This window comes from Athalia rosae, chromosome 6, assembly GCF_917208135.1.
Source record: "Athalia rosae chromosome 6, iyAthRosa1.1, whole genome shotgun sequence".
NCBI classification, from domain to species: domain Eukaryota; kingdom Metazoa; phylum Arthropoda; class Insecta; order Hymenoptera; family Athaliidae; genus Athalia; species Athalia rosae.
Genome location: NC_064031.1, coordinates 4,993,312 through 5,015,748, shown reverse-complemented (window position 1 = coordinate 5,015,748; position 22,437 = coordinate 4,993,312). Strand labels below are relative to the sequence as shown.

The following is a 22,437-nucleotide window of genomic DNA, read 5'->3' as shown; positions in this document are numbered from 1 at the left end:
TTGTCTGTTGTACAAAACTGTTCCTCATATCTATATATACACGTTTCGATATTTCTGTAAAACACGCCAAGAGTTGGCGAAAATGTCACGAGGAAATTATAGCAACTTTCAAGCTTTCGGAACTATAGAAATAATAAAATTTTTCTCTCGTCTCTACACATGTTTTATCTTCGCCGTGGTTATAGGTGTGGATATATTTGTTGCGGGGTGTCCGTGTCGCGGACGGAATACCAAAACGATGTTCTCCATCGAGTAGTGCAATTTTAACGCGTACACGATCGGCACACTAATTATTTTCCTCTTCGATCGGGCTTGCGGCGGGGCCGCGTACGTTCGGATCTACGGTATAGGTATATCGAGGGGCACCGGTGAGAACCGATGCCCGTATCGTATGTATAGGTAGTTCATATCATGTACTGCATTAAAAACGGATGGAAACGTGTTTCGTTTTCTCTAGTTATTCGCTGCCTATTCAATTCGTACCTTTGTACGCGCTCGCGTAGAAAATTATATTAGCCCTGACACCGCGCCGGTGTGCTTCGGAATCGGGAAGGACCACCCACGGCTGTGCGACGTTTATATAGGTATACGCGTATTATGTGTAATACAAACTTCGATAGTTTCATGTATATCGCGTATCGCAGAGTAGGTCGATATTACTGTCACCCTGATTGATAAGCAATGCGCGCGGTCACGCGCCACGACAAACTTGACTATACACACTGTAACGTAGAGTAGTTTGTATACTTCTGAGCGAAGTATAATTCAACGTAAGTTAAATACGTCGGAGGTGCAGAACTTGGAGTCGGTATCATACGTGTACACCTCTGTACACATTTCTGGTAGTCTCTCTTCCACGGTGGTTGCATCGGTGTTATACTCGTTGACGGATAAGGAGACCACGACCGCCCGCGGTGCTCGATTATACACACACAACTCTTCGCTCTACTGGTTTTATAAGCGGCGAACCATTTACGCACGTGCAACGCACGGCTCGAATCCTGTACGGAAGATATCGTGCGTTCAACGTATTAGGAAGGTACTCGCGATGTTTATTTATAACGTTCGTTGGCTCCGACACGTGCGATAAAGTGTAAAAACAAGGAGGGTGCGAGTTTCGAGGATTGCGACGCCGACGAAACTCGCTAGCTGAAAATTGCCCTCGATTTCGGTACCCCGAGGTTCGTCATCGTCCGCTAATGAAAGTGGTGGAAAACAAAGGGGAAGCGGTGAGATTCGAACGGAGCTTGCGCGGGATCCGCGCGGAGCGCGCGAGATCGGAGCGCTCGGAGTTTCCACCCCCAGCGTCGAAAATTGAAAAGCGCGTGGGCGTTCGGTTTCCCGCCAGTTTGGCGCAAGCGCAACCCCCTCGCCGGATGTTCGGCCCTCTGTAAATTTTTCGTCGAACTCGCGGGTCGTCGTCCGTTTGGAGGTAACGTCGGCAGATGGCAACCGACGGGTTTTCCTGCTGCCACCTCCTGGCGAGCACCAAAGTGCCGACGGCAGTGACCTAGCCCTTGGCTTCGGTTTTATGGGGTCGCCGCCGCGACACCCGACGTCCCGACGACGTTACCAACGCAGAAAACGCGGCGTCGGTGGTGGTGTAATATACCGGCGAACGAAATTCGAAAGAGAAGAGAGAGAGAGAGAAGGAGGGGAAAGGAACGGCGTGTACCGTGGAGCGGGTACGCGGGAACGATTTATCGCCCATAGACCGTATCTCGCCGCGGCATCTAAACGATTATTTGCCGTTAACGTAAACGGCTTATAAAAACGGTCCTGCATAATAGAGTAAATACAGGTTCGGAGTTACCCCGCGGTAAATTTATAGACCCGCTCGATCTTCCGCGCGCGGTACGCGGGCCTCGGCAACTGACCGATATTTACTAGTAAATAATCAAGCTTTACAAGCACCGCCTTTACACCGGTTTACGCACCGCGTCGTCCCGAAAATTGTAACCACCTTTTCCGAACCCCGCTGGCTCCTCGCACTCTCCGCGCTGATTTTCCTACGGACGGATAATCAGCGTCAGGTGTTTGAATGTACCGCATTCACCCTTACATCGGATATTTTACCCGACGTTATTGCGACTGGCCACGCGAATGCCAATACGTACGTACGTACGATCGCGTATACGTATACATCGAACGAAATGGAGAATCATCGCACGCCATGCACAGTTCATTTCACGGTTTGCAGTTCTTACAGACTGAAATCGAAGATCAATTTCCTGCTGCACACACACATATATGCGGCCCCGCAGCTGCCGTTCGACTATACCTGTATAATACACGTTATATTTTCCGTAATTAGCGATGATCGTACAGATATTCAGGTAAATGCGATAATGACGGGCTATTAACCACCGGGGTTATACCGTCTCCCATTAAAACGAGAAAGAAAAAAAAAAAAACGAAGAAAAAAAAAAAAACGAAACTTTAATTTCACAGTTTTATCGAAATATGACTTTGCACGCTCCATTCAGTTCTCCGACGTCTTCGGCTACTTTTACATCCGCTACTTGCGCCGCTCGTTTACAGGTACATTATACGTATGTGTTTGGCTACCATACAGGCATTCGTTTACCGACTTCTATGTACCGCGCCATTCCCGCAGCTGGTCGTCCTCTTTTTTTTTTTTTTTTTTTTTTCTGTTCTTTCATTTTAATTTTTTTGCTCTTCGTTTATTTGTTCTTTGCCTCCACCGCTGCTGCATCGGGACGCTAGAGTTGCACGAGATAAGTCGCAGGGCAGGTAATTTCCTTCATTCAGAATCACAAGAGTAAACGGGATTTGAATAACAAGCGGGTATGCAAATTCATTTACCCCGTATATCCGTTAGAGGAGGCACCCAGAGACCGGGCTAGCCAGCGGAGTGCTGGCTGCTGCTGCTGCTGCTGCTGCTTCGCTCGCTATATATGTATACCAATGGTGGGCCACTGTATATATACCTACTCTGTGCGCCCTCGCGATCCTTTTATTTTACTCCCGGTAAGCGATAAATTCTTTAAAAATCCCGAACAGATTGCTACCGAATGTGATACCTCGCCATAAAATATTCGTAAAGTTTCAAATGTACATCTATCTCGATTTTCTTAATCGTTGACGAGGTCATCGACAGAAATTTAATCGTCCCACCTGTATTTCGTTTAATGAATCTTTGCAGTTTTAGCGTTACGTACACACCGTATATAAATGCATTCGATCCATTGAATGGGAAATGGCCGCGGTACAGGGGAAAATAAAAAATACAGTGAAATGAAAATCAATCCCCTCGCATACCGCGGCCGCCATGGTCGCGCAAAGCTTCATAAATTGCAAAAGCATATAATTTGCACGTCGATTCGAATAACCGGCTGAAACAATGCGTGGGTAGCACGTGTAAACACATGTTATATACGCGTGTGGTATATAGCCGACGGAACTCCGATCGTAGCTGCGCGCTTACCATTATCCTCGCCGATGGACGGATAAAAATCTGATGCGTTTCTTTGTACGATTCAAATTTTTAGGGATGCGAAGGCGTCGAATTCGATCGGGTAAAATTGAGAATTTTTCTAATTGGATAAGACGGAGACCGACGTTTTCATCCACGTTACTCACATCTGTGTAATATAACCTGCGTATCATTAGTAAAATAGTTACCCATAGAAATCTTCTACTACCGGAGATTATCCCAACATCCCGTAGGTAACCCGCCTCTCTCCGTATTCCTGTGCGTGCCTAATTTCCTCCTTCAGACAAGACATTAAACCCCATCGTCGCTAATGAACGGTCACTATACTACAACAACGCTGAGCTATTTCCTCCCAGACATCAGACTACTGTGTAGAATTTGATGTTTATATTTATTAAACAGGTTTCACATAAGCCGCCAACGAATCATCGTCGGCGTATTTTAAAATTTTTCTTTATTGAAAAAAAAAAAAAAAAGAAACTACCAAAAATATCGGCTCCTGCGCTATTCATAGTCTTTTTCCCGGATGATCCGCGGTTGCGATTCGCGTATAGGTACATACGAATTAAATAATTTTGTATAACCGGGAGGATTGTTACTCTTTTTTCTCCTTATGATTCGCGATTGAAGAAAGTTACGACATTCGCAGGTGGGAAAAAGGCGAACGCTTGGAATTAACCGTGAAATATACGATTTTCATCCCCTTCTCCCTTTTCCCCCCCTTCTCCCTTTTCCCCCCCTTCTCGATCCCTGCAGCACGCGAACAATATCGCAAAATTTAGTTTACATTATATTTGCGGTTACCTCGTGATGTTATCCGGTGCGATGATCGATGTCTCCGGTTACATCCGTTCGTAATAAGCTGAGAATTAATGCATTTTTTTTGCGTGAAAAAGCAAACTCCCGCGATCGATCGGCGTTACATCTCTCCTTTCCTTATGTCTCCTCTCTTTTTCTACCCCTGTTGTTCAATCTTCCTGCAGTAGCAGCGCTGGCGAACGCCACGTATATATATATATATAATATATATGTATAAACGGCGGGTAGGTACAAAGTCTTAGTAGCTCGATCTCCCCGAGATTTTAATTAAGCCCGCCCTTCCAATGTTTCGTCTGATTGGAAGAGCTAATCCCAGGCCCAAGGAATTTAGAGCCAACTCGCTGTCGGAAAGTACGTAGACGCCAGACGCCCGACCGCCTCGCGATGGTTCAATTCAGCTGCAAGGCTTATTCTGAAAATAATAATTTCAAAATTGTCAAATAATGCACCGAAGGAATGAACATTTTTCCGAAACAATCTCGCACTTACTCAAACTCACGGATGAGAGAGGATAACCGATCGATCTGCAGTCGATCGCAGCGTCGATAAAAATAATCGAATTTAAAATATCGTAAAACGAACAGAAGGTGATGCTCGAACGGAGATAAAAACGAAAGAAAAACGAAAAAAAAAAAAGACCGAGACTCCGGCAACGTGAGAAACGAGTTCACGTGGACTTTTGAGATCGCCGACTCGGCGTTTCTGTCCATCATGTCGTTGGGTTGCGCGGCGACTATACATATATATATATATACGTATATAGGAGAGGGTGACGGTAGGAGGCGGACGGATGCCGTTACCGAGGGTGGGTGGCAGACACGTCAGGGGGATGACGTCTCAATATCCCTTCGGCCGGCGGTCCGTCCTTCCCTTCGCCTCCTCCTCCTCCCTGCCTCCCTCCCTCCCTCCCCATCGCGTCGACCTTTTGCCGGTTACGCTTCGAACACAAACCTAGGCAGCAACCCTCCTTCTGTTCAGTCCGCCCAAAGGGGAGGTTACCGCACCGATACATTCAAAGATACTAGTTTTTCTCTTATATACCTCGTACCTAACCACCTAGGGCTGTCCATTACCCTGGGCACTGAAATTAAATCAGCTTTACCATGACCCCTCGATTCTTTCTCTACTTTCCGCTTGTACACACGCACACGCACACGCACACACTACCTTACGTAGCCGCCACGCGGGACTAAAAGTATCCGGATAATGGACCCGATCAATTTTCGGGGAAAATTATTCCCAGATTACATCCACCCTACCCGTCATTCTTCGACATCCGTACACTTTTGTTCGTTTTTTTTTTTTCAGTCGAACACAGCGTTTCGAAAACTTTCGCTTAATACAGCTGGATCAATAACCTCGTTTGATTATCTGTAATATGAAGTAAAGAGAAAAAAAAAAAAAAAAGAATATCTTACTCCGTTAGAATCTCTAAAATCGGTCACATCGTAAATTCATCTGTCTTCAAATTTTAGCGGACGATTAATAATATCACATCGACCGCCGTGTGTGCGGATTGTTTTTTTATTTTTTTCTTCGATTTTTTTTTTTTTTCTACTAATAACGCCGACGTTACGTAACGCCGTTCCATACGTTCGACAGTTAATTAAGGAACGTTTTATCTCCCACGTGGTCGGGATGAGTTTTGAATACTAATTTGGCTACCGTATAGCCGCGCGGCCGTACCTAAAAACGAAAAACCGGATCGTGGGTCAAGATTCTTTCGGTTCTCCCCGATTTACGCAATACAGCGTGTAATAAACGGTGGTTCGTGCCTCGCCTCTCGTTCCTCTTTTACTCGGCCTTTCATATTTTTATGGCGGAGAAAGTCTGTGACATTGAGGCAAGTTTCTAGCCGCGGCGGTCGAGGTTTTTCGGACCAATTTTCCCTTAAAACCCCGAAAAACTAACAAAGCCGAGGGAGTTTCACTCCGCCCGTCGCGCTCGTAGGAACCGAACGGCACCCTTACCCTCGAAATCATCGGTCCCAAGGGCGAAACGCGAGGGAAAGCGAATGGTAAAAAGTCTAACGGTGCATTCTCTGCCCGCAATATAACCCGAAGAACGGAGCTTCCTCGAGTACGAACGGGCAGTATACTCCAGTCACTCGTACGGTAAAGATTCGAACGAACGAGAGAAATACACCGGTGCTCTGATTCCAGCCGCGTCTCCGATGAATGCGAGATAAATTCAAAAACAATGAAAAAACTGCGGATTGATTCGACACGGAGTTGCCAAGCTGTATAACTACGTAACAACGTACACACCTGATGTGTGTACATTTGTTGTTTTGTTTTGTTTTTTTTCTTTCTGTTTGTTTGTTTGTGAATTTTAAACGCCGTTGCTTACGGCCATAACTTATTTTTCATCCCCCAACATCAGCCAGTCAACTACCCTCTGCGCGCGATACACACGTCGCTATTATATACACGTACGTCGTAACGCGGGTTCTTTGAAAGTGCTCGGTTATATATATATATACATGTACTCGCTCCGTTGGTCGGTTACAGTTACCTCGCGCGCTCGTTCGCTCGCTTCACGAATGAGTTATATCGCCTATCGGGTTGGCCTTTCATTTCCAGCTACCCGCGGTTCTCGTATCGGTCGGACCGCCGTCAGCAGCAACCCTCTCGCCTCTCACCTCTCGCCCGTACCACCACCGGCTACCCCACACCCGAAATCCGAACACCCTTTCCCTCCCCCACATCCACATCCACCTCCCACGAACTCCACTCTCACCCTCATCCCCCGGACGGGTGATCGTAGACGACGACAGAGGGCGCGCCGGCTGTGTTACTCCCGCGTTACGCGGACACGAATCATCCCCGTATCCCCCACCCCCCGGAGACATTTTTTTTTTTTTTTCAAATCGTGAAAACATTTGAAAAATTTCAAAAACACAAAGACTGAATATCGACTACTGAGAAAAAAAATTGCGGAATAATTTCCGGTGCGAATAACGCGAGGGAAAATCAGGGAGAAGGGAACAAAGGGTGGTTTTATTTTACTCTTTGTTCTCGAAGGACTCGATATCCTTTAAAAAATTTTCCTCGGAGGAAACTTTTTTCAAGGTACCGCGAGTAGCACCCCCCAGGGAGTCGATCTCGCTGAGGGTGATTCCGTAGGAGGTATAACCTTTGTTCTGATATTTGGCTTCGGTCGAAAAGGGCAGAGTAGTCGATACACCTAGGACCTAAATCCCGAATCTAAGCCCATCTGAGACGAGACAGATTTTTTATCGCGACGTCGATACGGTTGGATTCGTACGCTTGGGATGTTTTTTTTTTTTTTTATTCTTACGCTGCAGGACCTCGCTAAATGAAGATGGAGGAGCCGTGGGGTGCGTATACAAGGTACGTCGGAGAGACAGTCCGGGTGCCCGACGATTCCGCGGTCCTAAATGGCCAACTAATGCACGACGCTCGCACGAGCAGAGTAGAAGGGCAGAGGAGACCTCACTTTGCGAGGCGTTATAATGACTTGATTTAAAAACAACGTAATTTAAAGAGACACGGCACGCGATCCGCCGGTTCTTCTCTTCATTTTGCTTCGCCTCTCGCCTCGCCCGCGTAGCTTAATTTCATCCGTGGTGCAACTTCTTGGCCCGGCATCTTCTCGAAGGCAACCGACGCGCTGTAAAAGCTTGCAAATTTTTCCGATGCTGTCCATCTGCGAAAGGGTGCGAATTCCACACGGTATCATTTTTCCAGAATTTTCAACAGCCAACTTTTTACGATCGTCAGATCCGTCGTTTGATTCAATGTATCGGGCACCCGGCAAATTCAATCTGAATAGTTTTTGAAACTCGTTGCGAATCGGTTTTATTTTTTTATTTTATTTTATTTTTTTTTCCAGCTTTTGCCCCGTTTAAATATTCAGAGCGAAAGCGTGTTTGTTTTAGCGTTGAAATGGTTATTTTATCGAATCGGAAACCGATCTCAACTGTTGCGTTCTCGCCTCTGCACGGATGTATATAGGTATATAATACCGACGGTGTAGGTAAAGCGGACGGAATGAATAGGGAGGTTGGTGGTTTAACTAAAAACGTGACTCGAAATCTATTTTTGACATTAGTCTCATCTGTTTCGAATGCTCACGGGGTGCTCGAAGAATAAAAATAAAAGTAAAAAAAAATACAGAAAAACAACAGAAAAGAAAACAAACGGAATGGCGGAAAAGTGAAGAAAAGCGCTGGTAGAAAAGGGGATGCGTTTGTTACAAAAACTTATACTTGTTCTCCGTATTCAAAAAAAAACAAGAAACTAAACCGTTTGAATTTTACAGAAACGAAACTTTCTTTCTACCCTTCGGTATCGTCGGTAAAAAAAAAAAAAAAACAAACCCCTTAGATTAAATATGGGCGGGGTATAACAATATTCGATCCATTTTAACTAAACGAAAAGACGCCGTAGCGATTCGTGTCCGCTTGGTGAAATTCGAAAATTAAGGGTAGAGAAACGACGTTCCAGCCCTCTTTCATCTCCCCCGTTTTATTCCCGGGGTGTAATCAATTTTGTATTTTCGCGTTCGAGTCGCTGCAACGCTATATATCCTATACACGATCTCGAATATAATATGAGATGTGTACAGAAATAGTAGAAAAATAAATTGGAATTCAACGTCGGTACGCGGTGTGGTTTTCCACCGCTGCGTTTTCAGCTATACAATAACGTCATCGTCGTCGTCGTCGTCGTCGTGTAACACAACTGCATGCGACTACATCTAATACACCACGCGAGCTATACCGTTGCAACAGACACGAAGTAGGGACCCGAGGAATATTTACTGCCATCTTCTCTCGCACTTACCCACAGATTCGTTTCCAGAGCTGGTAAACACCTCTTAACTCTATAGAGATAACCGTAACCTGCATTTTTTATCGTACATACGTATATATACACTCGCTCTCATCTCTGAACGGCGAAAGTGAAATAGAAAAAAAAAAAAAAAAAAAACACCGAGAGAAAAGGGTAATATAATTCATCATCTCCGTTATCCGGACGGATGAAAATATTTCTGAGGATCGTAAAAATATGAGCGAACCCTCTTTTTTTTTTTTTTTTTTTTGTTCGGCAAAGAGGTGCGAGGGGGGTGGTGTCTCGCGTGAGATGACCTTTTGTGCGTAGCATCGACGTTTTTTACATCACGGAGGCTAGTCCGTCAGAAATAACCGACCGACGCGTCGGGCGAACGCCGGAGCGTAAGAGAGGATGCCGGATGTTGTATCTGCCGCTTTTTTTTTTACTTCTGCCGCTCTCTGCCCCGGGTATAAGGTACGTCGGACGGGTGCAGACCGCTAGCGTACAAGAGACGTAGAGAGGCGAAGAGACGAATAGAAGGAGACGGTGAAGCTCACTAAATCAATACTCTGCCATCGCTCCAACTCGGGCTCATCCCCTTGCGTTCCCCCGTTCGCCCTCGGCGCGTCTACGTAGCGTGGCATGCCACCCTCCGTTTCATACCCCACCTCCCCACCTCCCCCCCGCCCCCCCCCCCAACTCCCGTTTTCCACCCCAAAACCCAGTCCGCCCGCCTTTCCCGTCACGCTACAGAGGGAAACTTCCCTCGCTTCGCCTCCGGGCTTCTATATATATATATATATATATATGTATACACACACCTCTATACCTCTGCCAGCTTTGCCTCCGCTTCGGTTTCGGTTTTGGCTTCTATATCTTCAACGCGATGCCGTTGAGAGTTTGCTACTACGGCCGAATTCTCTCTCGTATAACCTACACCCCGTAGCCACCCCGCAGCCCATACGTGATGATCGTGATGGTCGTTGTGCAGCACCGAAGGAAAATGGAACGAGCTGTACAGGGTGTTGTTTTGTCTCTTTATTTTTTTATCGCTTTCCTCTCTTTTTCGTTCTTTTCTGTTTTTTTTTTTTTTTTTTTTTTCTCCTCCCTTTTACTTCTATACCCATTTTTCTCTTTCGCTAAATATATATATATATAAAAATATGTACCACGGTGTCAACGTATATCGCCTGGTGAGTGGCAAGAGGGAATGCGTAGAACGGAAAAACCAAAAAAAAAAAAAAGAAAAGAAAGTTTTTTTTTCCAATTCTTTCTCGGTTTACACACGGTTGTGCGAGTGTGTCTACCCGCGATACAGAACGGAGAGGAACCGAAATCACGTCACGTGTGATATTTCTGTTGAATATACATTTTTTTTTTTTCTCTCATTCATACGTATACCGATTTTATTTATTTATTCATCCAATTTATTCACTCTCTTTTTCTCTTTCTTTTATCACGTTTTATTTGACATCGGGCGAAATCATCGAACGCGCGTTAATTGTCGCGGGTGTGTATGTGGGTTACGGGGGGTTTCGTTCCAGAGTGATGCGTACAGGTCAGATCGAATAGAGGTTTGCGAATACGATGGTACGTATGTACGTACGTAGAATATCTGGTCGGTCGGATCGAGTGGACCGACTCGATGATAGCCATTGTGACCGCTTGATGCATCGGGTGGGCGAAGCGGCGGCACGGCGACGCGATGGTAGTCAGGTATAAGCGGACGGAGGTATTCATGTCGAGGAGAAACAACTGATCAAACATGCAAAACTACGTATGTGGCCGCCAGCGTACGTGTGTATTCATATTTACGTACATGTGTATACACGTATAACGTAACTGGTTACATATGTATATACTCAATATAGTTATATAATCTATATTATACTATAACAGCGGATACGGCACGTTTACTACTAGAATAATAACCGTATGAGAAATTTTTTTATCCCGCGTTCGGAGCTGCAGTTGTTGGTCACACTTGTGTACGGTGCATAATATGATGTACACACGTACGACGTCGAAGGTGCGGTGGAATTCATTGTGATTGGAAATATACGTCGCGTGTCGGGGTAGGCTGTGCGCACACACGTGACGTTTTGGTTCTATGTGTGTGCCTTTTTTCAGCTTTTCTTTATTTATTTATTTATTTATTTATTTATTTATTTATTTATTACTTTTTTATATAAACTGTACAAGAAGCGAGACTCCTCCTCTCGAGATTCCAATTACACGGGTCGTGGGTTTCTGCTTTGTTTCACGGCCGTTGGTCTTCCAGCTCTCTTCACCATCTTCATCTAGTTTCCCATGTACAGTACGATACCTAGCTGCGACCCGCGTTGCGGTGTTATTTCCCATACACCTGCATTTTGGGGGACCATGGGAGATCAGACTCTTATATTTTCTGTTGAAAAAGTCATAATACAAGCGCGATGTACTCACGAATTAATGATTCTAATTTTTTTTTTTGTATTTTTCGTTGCAGGTAAGAATACGTGTCATGGATCTTCTGCTCTACCTCGTATGCCCCAATATTCGGAAAAATTTACCTTTTACAAGTTCGAACTGTACAAAGTACATCGATATTGCCGAACGGCGGTAGGAAACATCAGCGAGGTGGTGAGTTTCAGGCAATTACAATATCACGCGTTACGTATTTGAAGAAAATTTAAATACTCCAGATCGGTGAAGCATCGTAGATTCTTGTCTACCTAGAATTTGGAGCGAGTCTGATCGAGAATAAATGAACGTTCCCGACTCATCGATGAAACTGTTATTTTCGTGCCGACTTCCTGTCTGTCTGGTCATAGCTTTTTCAGACTTCTTTTATAGTTATAGACATTGTGAAATGCATGGTAAAATTCTACGCGGCGGTAAAGACGACGCGGAAAAGTAGCTCTGTGGAACGGAGTACAGAGGAGAATGTCACACTCTAACACGTGGCTTCGGTAGCATCGGCATCGGGATCGACCGCGACGAGTAGGAACAACAGCAGAAGCACGAAGTTGTAGACTGGTGGGCGCGATGCCGACCGCCGCTTGATAGCTTTACGGTTCACGTTGAAAGATTGACGACCGAATCCGTCAGCGTATTCGTGCGGGTGCAGGACGCTCCCTACCGTTCTTATGGATTTCCTGCAATGTCTTCCCTTTTCTTCCCTTTTATTTTTATCGTCATTTTATTTATACACTTTTTATTTTTATGGGTAGTTTTTTTTTTTATTTTTTTATCTTTCTCTTTTTCTTTTTCTTTTTTTATTATTCTCCGGGCACACCGAAGAACCAGAGAAGGGTTATTCTCTTTCGGTGGGTGTCTCGAAAAAATACTAAGCAACGGCGACGGATCAAACCTTTAACACCTCGGGCCTTGGCTAACGCGCGCGTTTGCCAAACGGCTGACGAATTGATTCTGCGGAGTTATTTTCAACCGACGCGGATTATAATTACGTTACCGATTATTTATAATGTCCAATAAATTAGTCTATAGAAAATCCCGGTATCATTTTTCACCTCGGTATAACGTAGAGTAGTTATGAGGTAATTAAAGTCGGCCGGATTGACTCCGGCGTATATATACCTATATATATATATGTATACGTGAGTCATCGATTATGTTGCTATACATTCGATGATCCACTGCAAATATCTGTATACTCGCGTGTAAAAATATTTCGATTTTCAGTCGATCGCACGGCCCGATGCCAGACAGTTCGTTAATTTCAGCGATTGATAATTAATTAATTCTCGTTATAATCCCCGTGCGATCCGTTGAATTTCGTGGCTAGTTTTGATTCTGCGTAGCACGGGAACGGGAAACTGTCATTCGCCGCTGGAGTGAATCACCGTATCGTTATCGGGGGAAAGAAATCGAATAAAAACAACAAAAATTGCGAAAAACGAAATGAAAAAAGCGACGTATCTTGCCGCTGTAACTGTCACCGCGAATTTCACTCGGCTGCAGCGACTCGCGAGAGAAAGAGAGAAAATAAAATTATCACCGCTTCCGAAAACTGTACGTAGAATAGAAATACATCAATTTTTTCAAAAGGAACTCCAACAGCTCTTTGAAATACGAAGATGATTAAAATTTAGGGGCGCTATGGGCCACCGATTAGAAATTCGAAGGTCGATAAATCGTTCGACCGAATCAACCCCCCATCCAATTCTTGGCATGCGTTATTCTCGCTCCCATTGTGGGTGCCCAGTAGGACAAAAGTTGGGTCATACATATATACATGTATACACACGAGGCGAGCCATACTTTATAACGGCATATAGGTCGATGAAAGTATCCGCGTAAACGTATATATAATGGATAATCTTTTAGCGAAATCTTTTCTTACCGGCACTCCGACAAAAGAGGAGGACGTCGGCGTGTACGGAGGTAGGACGAGGGGGCGACGTGACCGTTGCAGAAGATAGTTCCACAGTCTTTCGGGGCACCGCACCACCGCAGAGGGATCACCGGGGGGGCGGGGGGTGGGTGTCACGGGGTTTTGAGGGTTGCCGGGGGATTCTAAGGACGGGGGTGGGGGGAGAGCGAGAGCGAGAGGGGGAGGGGGAGGTGGGGAGAAGGGGGGGATTCGGGGGTACGAAATATTCGGAGGGAAACGCGGCCGGGGGTCGTCAAGGGGATTCGCGGGAGGGAAAAGCTCAACGCATGTGCAGGAGGGAGTCCGCGACGCCGCTACCGTGGTTGCTGCTCCCGCGGCGGAGGCTGCGAAAGCGGGCCGGAACCGAACAGTGCGCGGATCAGAGTAGTCGCAGCATCTCTCGCAAAGATACGTGGATCGCGTCCGTTCCCATCCATGGACTGTCAAACGAACGTTTCATCGACTCACGTTCATTTCGTTACGCCGTTTGCCACGAACACGATTCAAACGTACGGCGATGCCGACTCTCCGTTCTCCGTCTCGATACTGGACTCCGATTTTTTCAACCCTTTCGTTCGACCGAATTTTTCCAACAGGGTGTTAGGTTCGCTCGTAACACGTTTTTGAAAGCGGGTAGAACGTCTCGGACACTCGCGAACACGTGCGGTAGTAAATTAATAATAAAAGACGGTCGATGATCGGGTTGTTCAGAGCGCGTCGTGGACGATGAGGAAATTATGGCCGATGAAGACGTTCGCCCCTTTGAGATTGTTTGAAATTTGAGTCGAGTGTTTTTTGTTTTTTTCTTCTCTCATCGAACTCTACGATTTTGGGTAGTCGTGACGAGTGGTGATCCGATTTGGTCGCGTTTCAACGTAAAACGTACGAAGGAAAATAAGGCGGTAAATATACCGTGAGCAAAAATGCCGTGACGGTGTTCGTACGAACGGTGAGAAGCGGTGCTTTCAGCTGCCAATCGCCAGCAGCGTCAACCAGATGAAAAAATGACTCTGATTACGTGACCGGCGCGTATGCAGACCCTCTAGGACAATCGCTCGCTTATTTTTTATTGTTATTTATTCGCAAGCGACACCGAACGAACGGAAAAGGTGATTCGACAGTACAATCGAACCAGTGACACAGTGTCGATGGAATTTAATAACTCCGAAAAGTGCGCGGTGAAGGAACTGTAAAAAACAAAAACAAAAAAACAAAGAACAAAGAACAAAGTGCGGAGATCAAAGGTGATGGTGAATGCACCGGTGATATCTGGTTGTAAAATAATCCACGTCGAACGAACGAGGACAAATGTCGCGTCGTCACATTGGTGCAAATTTTCTATCGGCGAAGAAGATTCGCTACTGGATAAGTCTGAGGCGGTGACTAGAGTACCGAAGATCAGTGACCTGGTGGAAGAGGAAGCGAGGAGGAGCGGCGACAACTATCAGCCACGACGGGGCCCAGCGCCGGGGCAGAGCGAAGGCCCCCGGTGCAGGGAAGTCCGGCCAAAAAAGAGGCGGCAGAGGGGCCCAAACGGAGCTTAGCAACGGCCCTGAAACCGCGGCCGAGAATAATCGCCCCCTTACTCGGGGGAACCACCGGGAGGCGACCTCGCCGACGGAGACGACGTAAAAAGAAGCGACGGAGGTGAGCTCGAAATCTTCAACCCTCGACGCGCGCGGATTGATGAATTCAATCCGGCCGTTCGTTGCGTCGATAAAAAAATTGATCAACCGACGAATCAACCGCACCACGCAGCGTGTTCTTTGACCGATTTAGATACCGCGCGCTATTTTTTCTCCTCGTCGTTTTTCTCATTTTTTTATTCGGCGTCCTATTTGGCGGGGACAGCGAATGACAAATCAAGCTTTCCAGATGTTTATACTCTGAGAGTTATTCGTTGGCATTTGAGAGTTGGGAGAATTTATTTTGGTAAAGGTGAAATAAAAAAAGGATCATTTCAAATACGTTGGACTTGGTTTACGTGTTGTGAAAACAATCGAATCCAGCGTATTTTATCTATGATGAATATCTGAGATTTTTATTTAATATAGATGGCAATAGGAAGGAGTTAACCAACGTTGGTCCGAAGCTGCGTGTCAACACGATTATACGATTGATTTAATTAAATTACCGAGTGGCGATACGAACATGGCTAAGCGTCTCTACGACGTAATGAAATTCTAATAGGTTCTAACCAGAGGTTGTGGAAAAAGTGATGATAAAAATTGATAGCTTCTAGAAACTGTATCGGTATAGAGAGAGAGAGAGAGAGCTATACGTTGTGTATCTTTACCTTTTATATTAGCGGTGTATTCAGCTGCACCATCACTTCGCGATACGAGGAATATAACAAAAAGAGGAAGAAACAAGGTAGAGAGAGAGAGAGATAAGTTGAAGAAAAATAAGAAGAGAGGAAAGAATTTTTCGAGTTACAAACGTCTCCGGTGTATCCGGTAATTCGCTAACCGCGCGCTCCTCGCTTAATTGTAATTGTCCAGTGGCAAATTCCGAAAGCCCTCGGCCAGCCTCGGTCCTACGTTGGGGCGAGCAACCGAGCTGCATCGGTTTGCGATACGTACAAGAACACAAATTCCGTTGTTAACCATAAAGCCAACGTGGCTTTCTTATTAGCTTTTTCGACCACCGTGCCGCTGAAGATCCAGCGCGTAATTAAGACTCGAGAATGCGTTACATCTGTTTCTTTACCTCATTCGTCAACTAATCCCATTCGACGTTCCGATAAAATTACTACACGGTAGAAAGGTATACACCATTCCTGTGAAAAAATATACAATCTCGGGGGGCCATACCGCGAATACTCCGTAACTCCGCGTTTCGTTCCCGAGACCAAATATTCTCGGAAGAAGTCAACGCTTTCTTTGCCTCGGCGGTGAAACGATACGATAACTCGCGCGAAACTCGATTTATAATCCGAAGCGATAAGTCGAATGCAAAAGAAAAAAAAAAAAAAAAAAAAAAAAACACCGAGAATCGCGCAGGAGTCACGGCGCGACGTCCATGACTGAAATTTTTCCCGATCCCCCTGCCGACAGTCGTCGCTGGTTGGCGGCGATCGTCCCCCCCTAGTTCAAGAATATATTCGCGTCCCTTCCGTTTCGCTTCTATAGTTTCGACGAGGGGGACAAAAAAAAAGCTGCAGGAAATAGTGGGAGGCAAAACGGACCAGAGGAGGAAGGAGAGGTGATTGGAAAAATTCTACGTCGCTAGCGGAGCTAGCTAGGAGTAGCGCGATTCAGCTGTGGGGGGGTATTAGGGGTCCGTGCGGGGGCGTTTTGGGGCGAACTATCAATGATGCGTTAGGACGCGCACGTCACGCTCGAAGTTGCATCTGTTGCCCTACCCGGGATACCCACGCGCGTAGAAATATTAATATTTACGTTCGCTTGTGTCTGTTCGTGCGTGAGTGCGTGCGCGCGTGTGTTTGTGACAGGGGTATTTATATCCCCGCATTATACGACCCATACGTCAAATCGACCACACCGATCATTACGACGATTGGTAGGATAACCGATCACCCCGCGATTATAACCAAGTGGCATCGGACGCGGGGCGGTAACGTCAAATCTTCAAAAATATCATATACATATACCTCGCTGCTGCTGCTGATCTTCATGCCACGTTGTTATTATCAACAAATTTGGTCAACTATCTCCTTTTTCTTTTTTTGAATTTTATTACGATTTTCGTTCGACTCGCAACACCACCACGTGCTGCGGTTATATACTTTTGAGTAATGATATCTGGCATTACGGAGGCATCTCCACGTGTAGTATACCTACCTATACATATATGTATATACACACGGTATATACTCCGTAGCTATCCGCCAGCCTACGCGAGGGTGATAAATGAGAGCACTTACCTACGCATTCAACGATGTTCACGTATACGTATAGGTATAGGTATATACATAGCTGCGGGATGATACTTATTCCCCATAGGTATAGGATAGGGGGCCCTTTACAACCGCATCTTGAAACGGCCAATCAGATCGGATTTAAACGCGGTATATAAGAAGCACGTAGAAAGCTCGTATTGGCTCGAGTTTGCGGATCTTCAACACCCGCGGTTATACGTACATTATACACCTTCGCAAGGATACTCGATTGATGCGATTTTATCGCCGACGCGTTATCGATCCCATACTCATGCTCGGATCACGATGAATTACAAAGTGATATTGAGAATGCCGACGATCGCTTTCCGTACCTTGAAAAATTCCATTCGTATCGTAGACACTTCATAGAAATAATTTCGGACCGAATTCCTAGACAACTTTTAGTTTCCTGGACAGCTTTTCTCCACACCCGGTAAGGATGCGGAGAAACTTATTATTGAACTGGAGGGTCTAGCGTCTAGCGTGAACGAAGGAAGGTCTTCCACCGCCCCTGGAAGGGCAGTAAATTTTGATATTATATACCGACGTGAGCCGCTGGCATCTCGACGGTCCCTCAACAGCTAGACGGTGACGTAACGAACAATGCGGGCGCAAAACGATGTTTGAACTTTCTTTTTTTTTCCCCGGGAGGGGGGAAAAAAGGGAGGCAAAGGTGCACGCTGTGTAATACCACGACGGACAATCGGCTCTACCGAAAGTCTTGCGCAAACTTTCCCTTGCCACCGTACCTATACCTACTCGCTTTTTACTCACCTACCTACCTACCTACCTACCTACCTACCTACCTCGTGGACGTCTTTTCTTTTACTACAAGCTACCACGAAAACCATGCGAAAACTATGGCGACTCGAATCGCGAAGGGGGGCGAAGGGGGGGAGGTGTAAAAATAATAAACCGAAGCGAGAGGGAGGAACGAGGGGCGAGAGGGTGCGAGAGAGAAGGAGAAAGAAAGCGGAGGAAAAAAGAGAGCCGGGTTACCTGTTTAGATCCGTAACGCGGAAGCCGCCACCCCGACGTAGTCCTCTTCGTCCTCGTCCTCGTAGCCCAGAGCGCGCTTCGCTTCGGGATTCGGGCTGGCCCGAAACGGGCGGAGAGAGCGCGTGAGATTTATGCCGTATCTGCGGCCCGATCTTGTTCACAAGCGCGCTAATCACGTGTTAAAGCCTGCCCCCCTACGGAGAGATCCCCCGGTTAAGCAACCGCCGCGATTTAATGCATACGAATGCACAACTTGCTGCACAGAGTAGCTAACACCGAAACACGGTGCGTGTATGTATATACCTGTACATCCGCGCTCTCTATACCTCTACGTGGGTATCGTTTCTTAACCTGCCGATTAGTATAACACGCTAAAAATATCCCCTCGTGCGTGTATGTATTCGACATTCGTTTCCGGAAGGTCACCACAAGCACGTGCTTCTAGTCGAGTTTGATACCTGAATTATAAAAGCCTTGTCGTCGGTATGTACTACGGATCCGTACGGATCAGTGATTCGGTCTCTGGATGTGTAAATCGGTATGTAGAGTCAATCGATGATCAATGAGTATAAATCGCGGGTATATGTGCTATTCGAATGTCATCAGACACGGCGTTTTTCATAAATCAGTGCTAATTTCTCAGCCCAGTTATCAATCAAGGGATGATTATTTAGGTCTGATTTTATTGCCTCGAAGGTGTTTTAAAGCTCACGTTTCATTTGATTTCATATTTTTTTTTTTTTTTTTTCTCTCATAGTCTTACGAAGAGTGAATAAATCAACGCGAATGTTTGAAGATCGTCGTATTTTATGCGACTCGAGAAATAAGAGGAAAAAAAAGTGGAGGAAGAAAGGAAGGTTCCGTGCATATATCCACGTATATTATGACACGTGGATACGCGTAGGTGTAAGGAGGTTCCACCGTATCGAGCAGACAAAACATTCATTATTCAAATAATCAAGGGATTTAAGTGAGGTTGATTTATACGTATATCCAGGCCCAGTTTCCGCATCTTGTTATTCGTCGGGATCATTTGAATCACCAAATAATTTTCCGTGAGGGCGACCTTTTACATAGCGAAACCGACGACGAAGTTTCGCGTTCCTACGCGCGCGTTTCACGTTCTTCGCGCGCACACACAGCCTCCCATACAACAGGCAAAAGGTGCAGCAACGAAATAAGCAACGGCAACGCTTAGACGGTGTATTTTTGTTCAACTCGGAAAGACCGCGACTCGCTTCTACGTACCTCCCAACTATACGTACGTACGTACGTAGGTACGTATATAACGGCGCATGTGACTCGAAATCACCGACGTATATATCCGACCTACACAAACGCCCGCAGCGGACCGCGACGTCGCGAACGGACGAGAGCCCGCTTCTCATTTCTCGTATTTTCCATCGCGATAAATCAGCGTGCGGCGGCGGCGGCGGCGGAAGGATGGAGGAACTGTAGAAGCGACCCGGAGGAGGAACGCGGGACAGACAGACAGGAAGGAGCGGGCGAGAGAGACGGGAGGACGGGAGGACGGAGGCCGGAGGCTGAAAGCCGGAGGGTAGCGCGGAGGGTAGCGCGGAGGAGACGAGCGACGTGTCGCGGCGAAGCCGTAGCTAACGGAGATTACAAAACTCTCTCCGACTCCCGAAACCTCGAGATTATATCCGCCCGAATGTCCGTCACTCCGACCAGCCAGCCAGCCAGCCACCTAGAATTCCTCCGATAATAATTCTCGGCGTTACGAAAATTAGCGTTGGATCCATTCGCGTCTCGAAAAGCCTTGCTTTGATATTAGTTGGGAAAAACTGTAGTGGAAATTCGAATGAAAAACAAAAAAAACCATCAACGAACGTTCGTCTTTCCTGAGTATCGAATCAACCGACTATCGTAATCTGAAAAATCTTCGCACTCGACCCGTCGCAGTATTCCGTGTCAACGGAGTGAAAAGTTCCTTAATTTTCTCAAGCGAAGCGCGCCAGCGTTCGGAGACAAGATGGATGCCGAACAACCATCCCTTACCAAAGTCTTCAGCTGACGGAAGAGACCGCCGCAATGTCTCCTCGCTTTTCGCTCTCGAGAAGTTTAAAGTTCTTCGTCGCGTAGTTACGGCGGTCGTCCGTAGTAGGGCCGCGCATCTCTTCTGTACTGACGCTTCGGGTGACGCCTCGGGTGACGCCTCGGGGGCGCCGCGTCTCGTTATCCGAAGGATTTATGGCGCACTAATTGCATCGCTGTGGACAACGACGAGCGCTAGCCGGCGAGTGTACGGAACTTCGCCGCAAAAGCTACGCGAATCCCCGCTACGTGTTTACGGATCGAGGGAAAAAACCACGTTACGGTATCGCTCGCGTGCGACTCTCCAGCTGCATATCGTTCGAAATTCGAAGCTCGTACGATTCCAGTCGAACGACGTACGAAGCGCAACCGAGTCGTTTGAAATCTGGTACGAAAAATGCCGTCGAACATTCGGCGAACTCGACGTTGGTATTCCACGCACGCGATCCGAAAGTTCAAGTATCTTCGATACGCGTTGTTAACTACCGTGAGCGGAATCGGTGGAACAAAGAGAAGCGCCGCCGAAATACGCGAGCTCGCGTTAATTCAACCGTCTCGATGAAAATCGGAGGGCAAAAGGTTTCCCGTCGGCGCGTCGGCGAAGACGCGTGCCGACGTACGTCGAGTCGGTGCGGATTGAAAGGTTCGCGCGTCTCGACGCAGCCATGGCGCGTAGATTCGGCGGTCCGCGGTGCCGTCGAGTTCGGATGCGCGGGGCGCATGGCTTACGCGGATGGGTCTTGGAATCTCCGGGGCGAGCGCTCCCGCCGGTTGTAGTCCGACATTTTGACTAAATATACAAATCGTATTATGGTCCATAAACGAGTCGTTACGATTCCCGTATACAGCTCTTGTAAGCGCATGGGTTATGATTGTTGTTATGTTCCTCTTCTTTATTGGCCTTGTAAAGTGCGCCGCTCCTGCGGCAACGTTTCTCCCCCACTTGTTAAACGCCTCGTTTACAAGCTCTCTTATACCGTTACAACGTCGCCGCTGTCGTTACAACGTGTGAATATACGTATACCTACTATACCCCCCCCCCCGGCAATGTTATATCGTTCGTTAAACGATCGCCCCGACGAATTTCACGCTGTACGGGAGATGAAAAAACTTATCGTACAAACGTATCGCGTCTCGAATTAATGAAACTCGTCACTTGTGAGCGCTTAAGATCATCGTGTTGCAGTTGGACGCCATGAAGTCTGTATTAATCGAGGCGGTTCGTGAAACGGGTTATTTATCGCGTACTCGCAAAAAGATCGTCATCCCGTTTGTGGCGAGAACGCGGTATACGCGTGGAAAAATTTTCGGTGAAAATATTGTGAATTGAGATTGAGATAAACGGAGCAAAAAATAATAGAAAAGAAGTAAAAAAAAAACCGAAAGATTTTTTGGGTAAAATAAGCGAGATCGGAGATCGGCGATCTTACCAAGGACGATTGATAATTGTGTATAAAAGTATCGCGCCCGTGAAAACGATATTTGTATATGTATATATATATATATATATGTAAAATATCCGACGTATCGAAGCACTCAACGACGAGATGGGATCTCGATCGTTAATCAATCGGAGCTCGATCGTCTCTCGCAAAATTGAATTCAAATTATAGCTAGCAAGAATGTCGTTTCGGACACCCGTATTTTCTTTTTTTCACCTTTAGCCAATTATTTATAGCTCTCGCACCGAGGGCGACCTTTTCGATATTCAATTATTTATATGTACACCTTTATGACCGCCTCGCCCAATCTCTTAGATCATCGCGCGCTCATTTTTCGATTACCTCGTAAAACACTATCGTTTCACCGTAACTTTATAACACACACTCGAGGCACGATATCACCAGGTGGTCACCTAAGTCGGACTTCTCATACACAGATGTACGCACAAACACGAGCTTACGATACCTTCATCATCCACTTCTCGATGCCGGTGCTCTTTACCCGGTCAGCATCCCCCTCATTACTTATTCTCCATCCTCCACGTGTTATATAGCTTAAAGCTTCACAGTATTTTCCGACTCTCCGGTAC

General features: G+C 46.4%; 1 protein-coding gene across 8 annotated transcripts in view; it reads left to right on the top strand.

Moving 5' to 3' along the window:
* Window positions 1-22,437, top strand: part of LOC105687861 (homeotic protein antennapedia-like) — a 111,438-nt gene that overhangs the window by 61,969 nt on the left and 27,032 nt on the right. For 3 of the 8 annotated variants that reach the window (XM_048657315.1, XM_048657314.1, XM_048657317.1), the window contains one exon: window positions 11,564-11,697. The exons of 4 other annotated variants lie outside the window; for them this stretch is intronic. The gene's annotated coding sequence lies outside the window, so the exon portion shown is untranslated. Of the gene's footprint in view, window positions 1-11,563; window positions 11,698-13,725; window positions 15,098-22,437 lie in introns of those variants that run through there. One more of the 8 variants, XM_012403773.3, reaches the window with a different exon arrangement.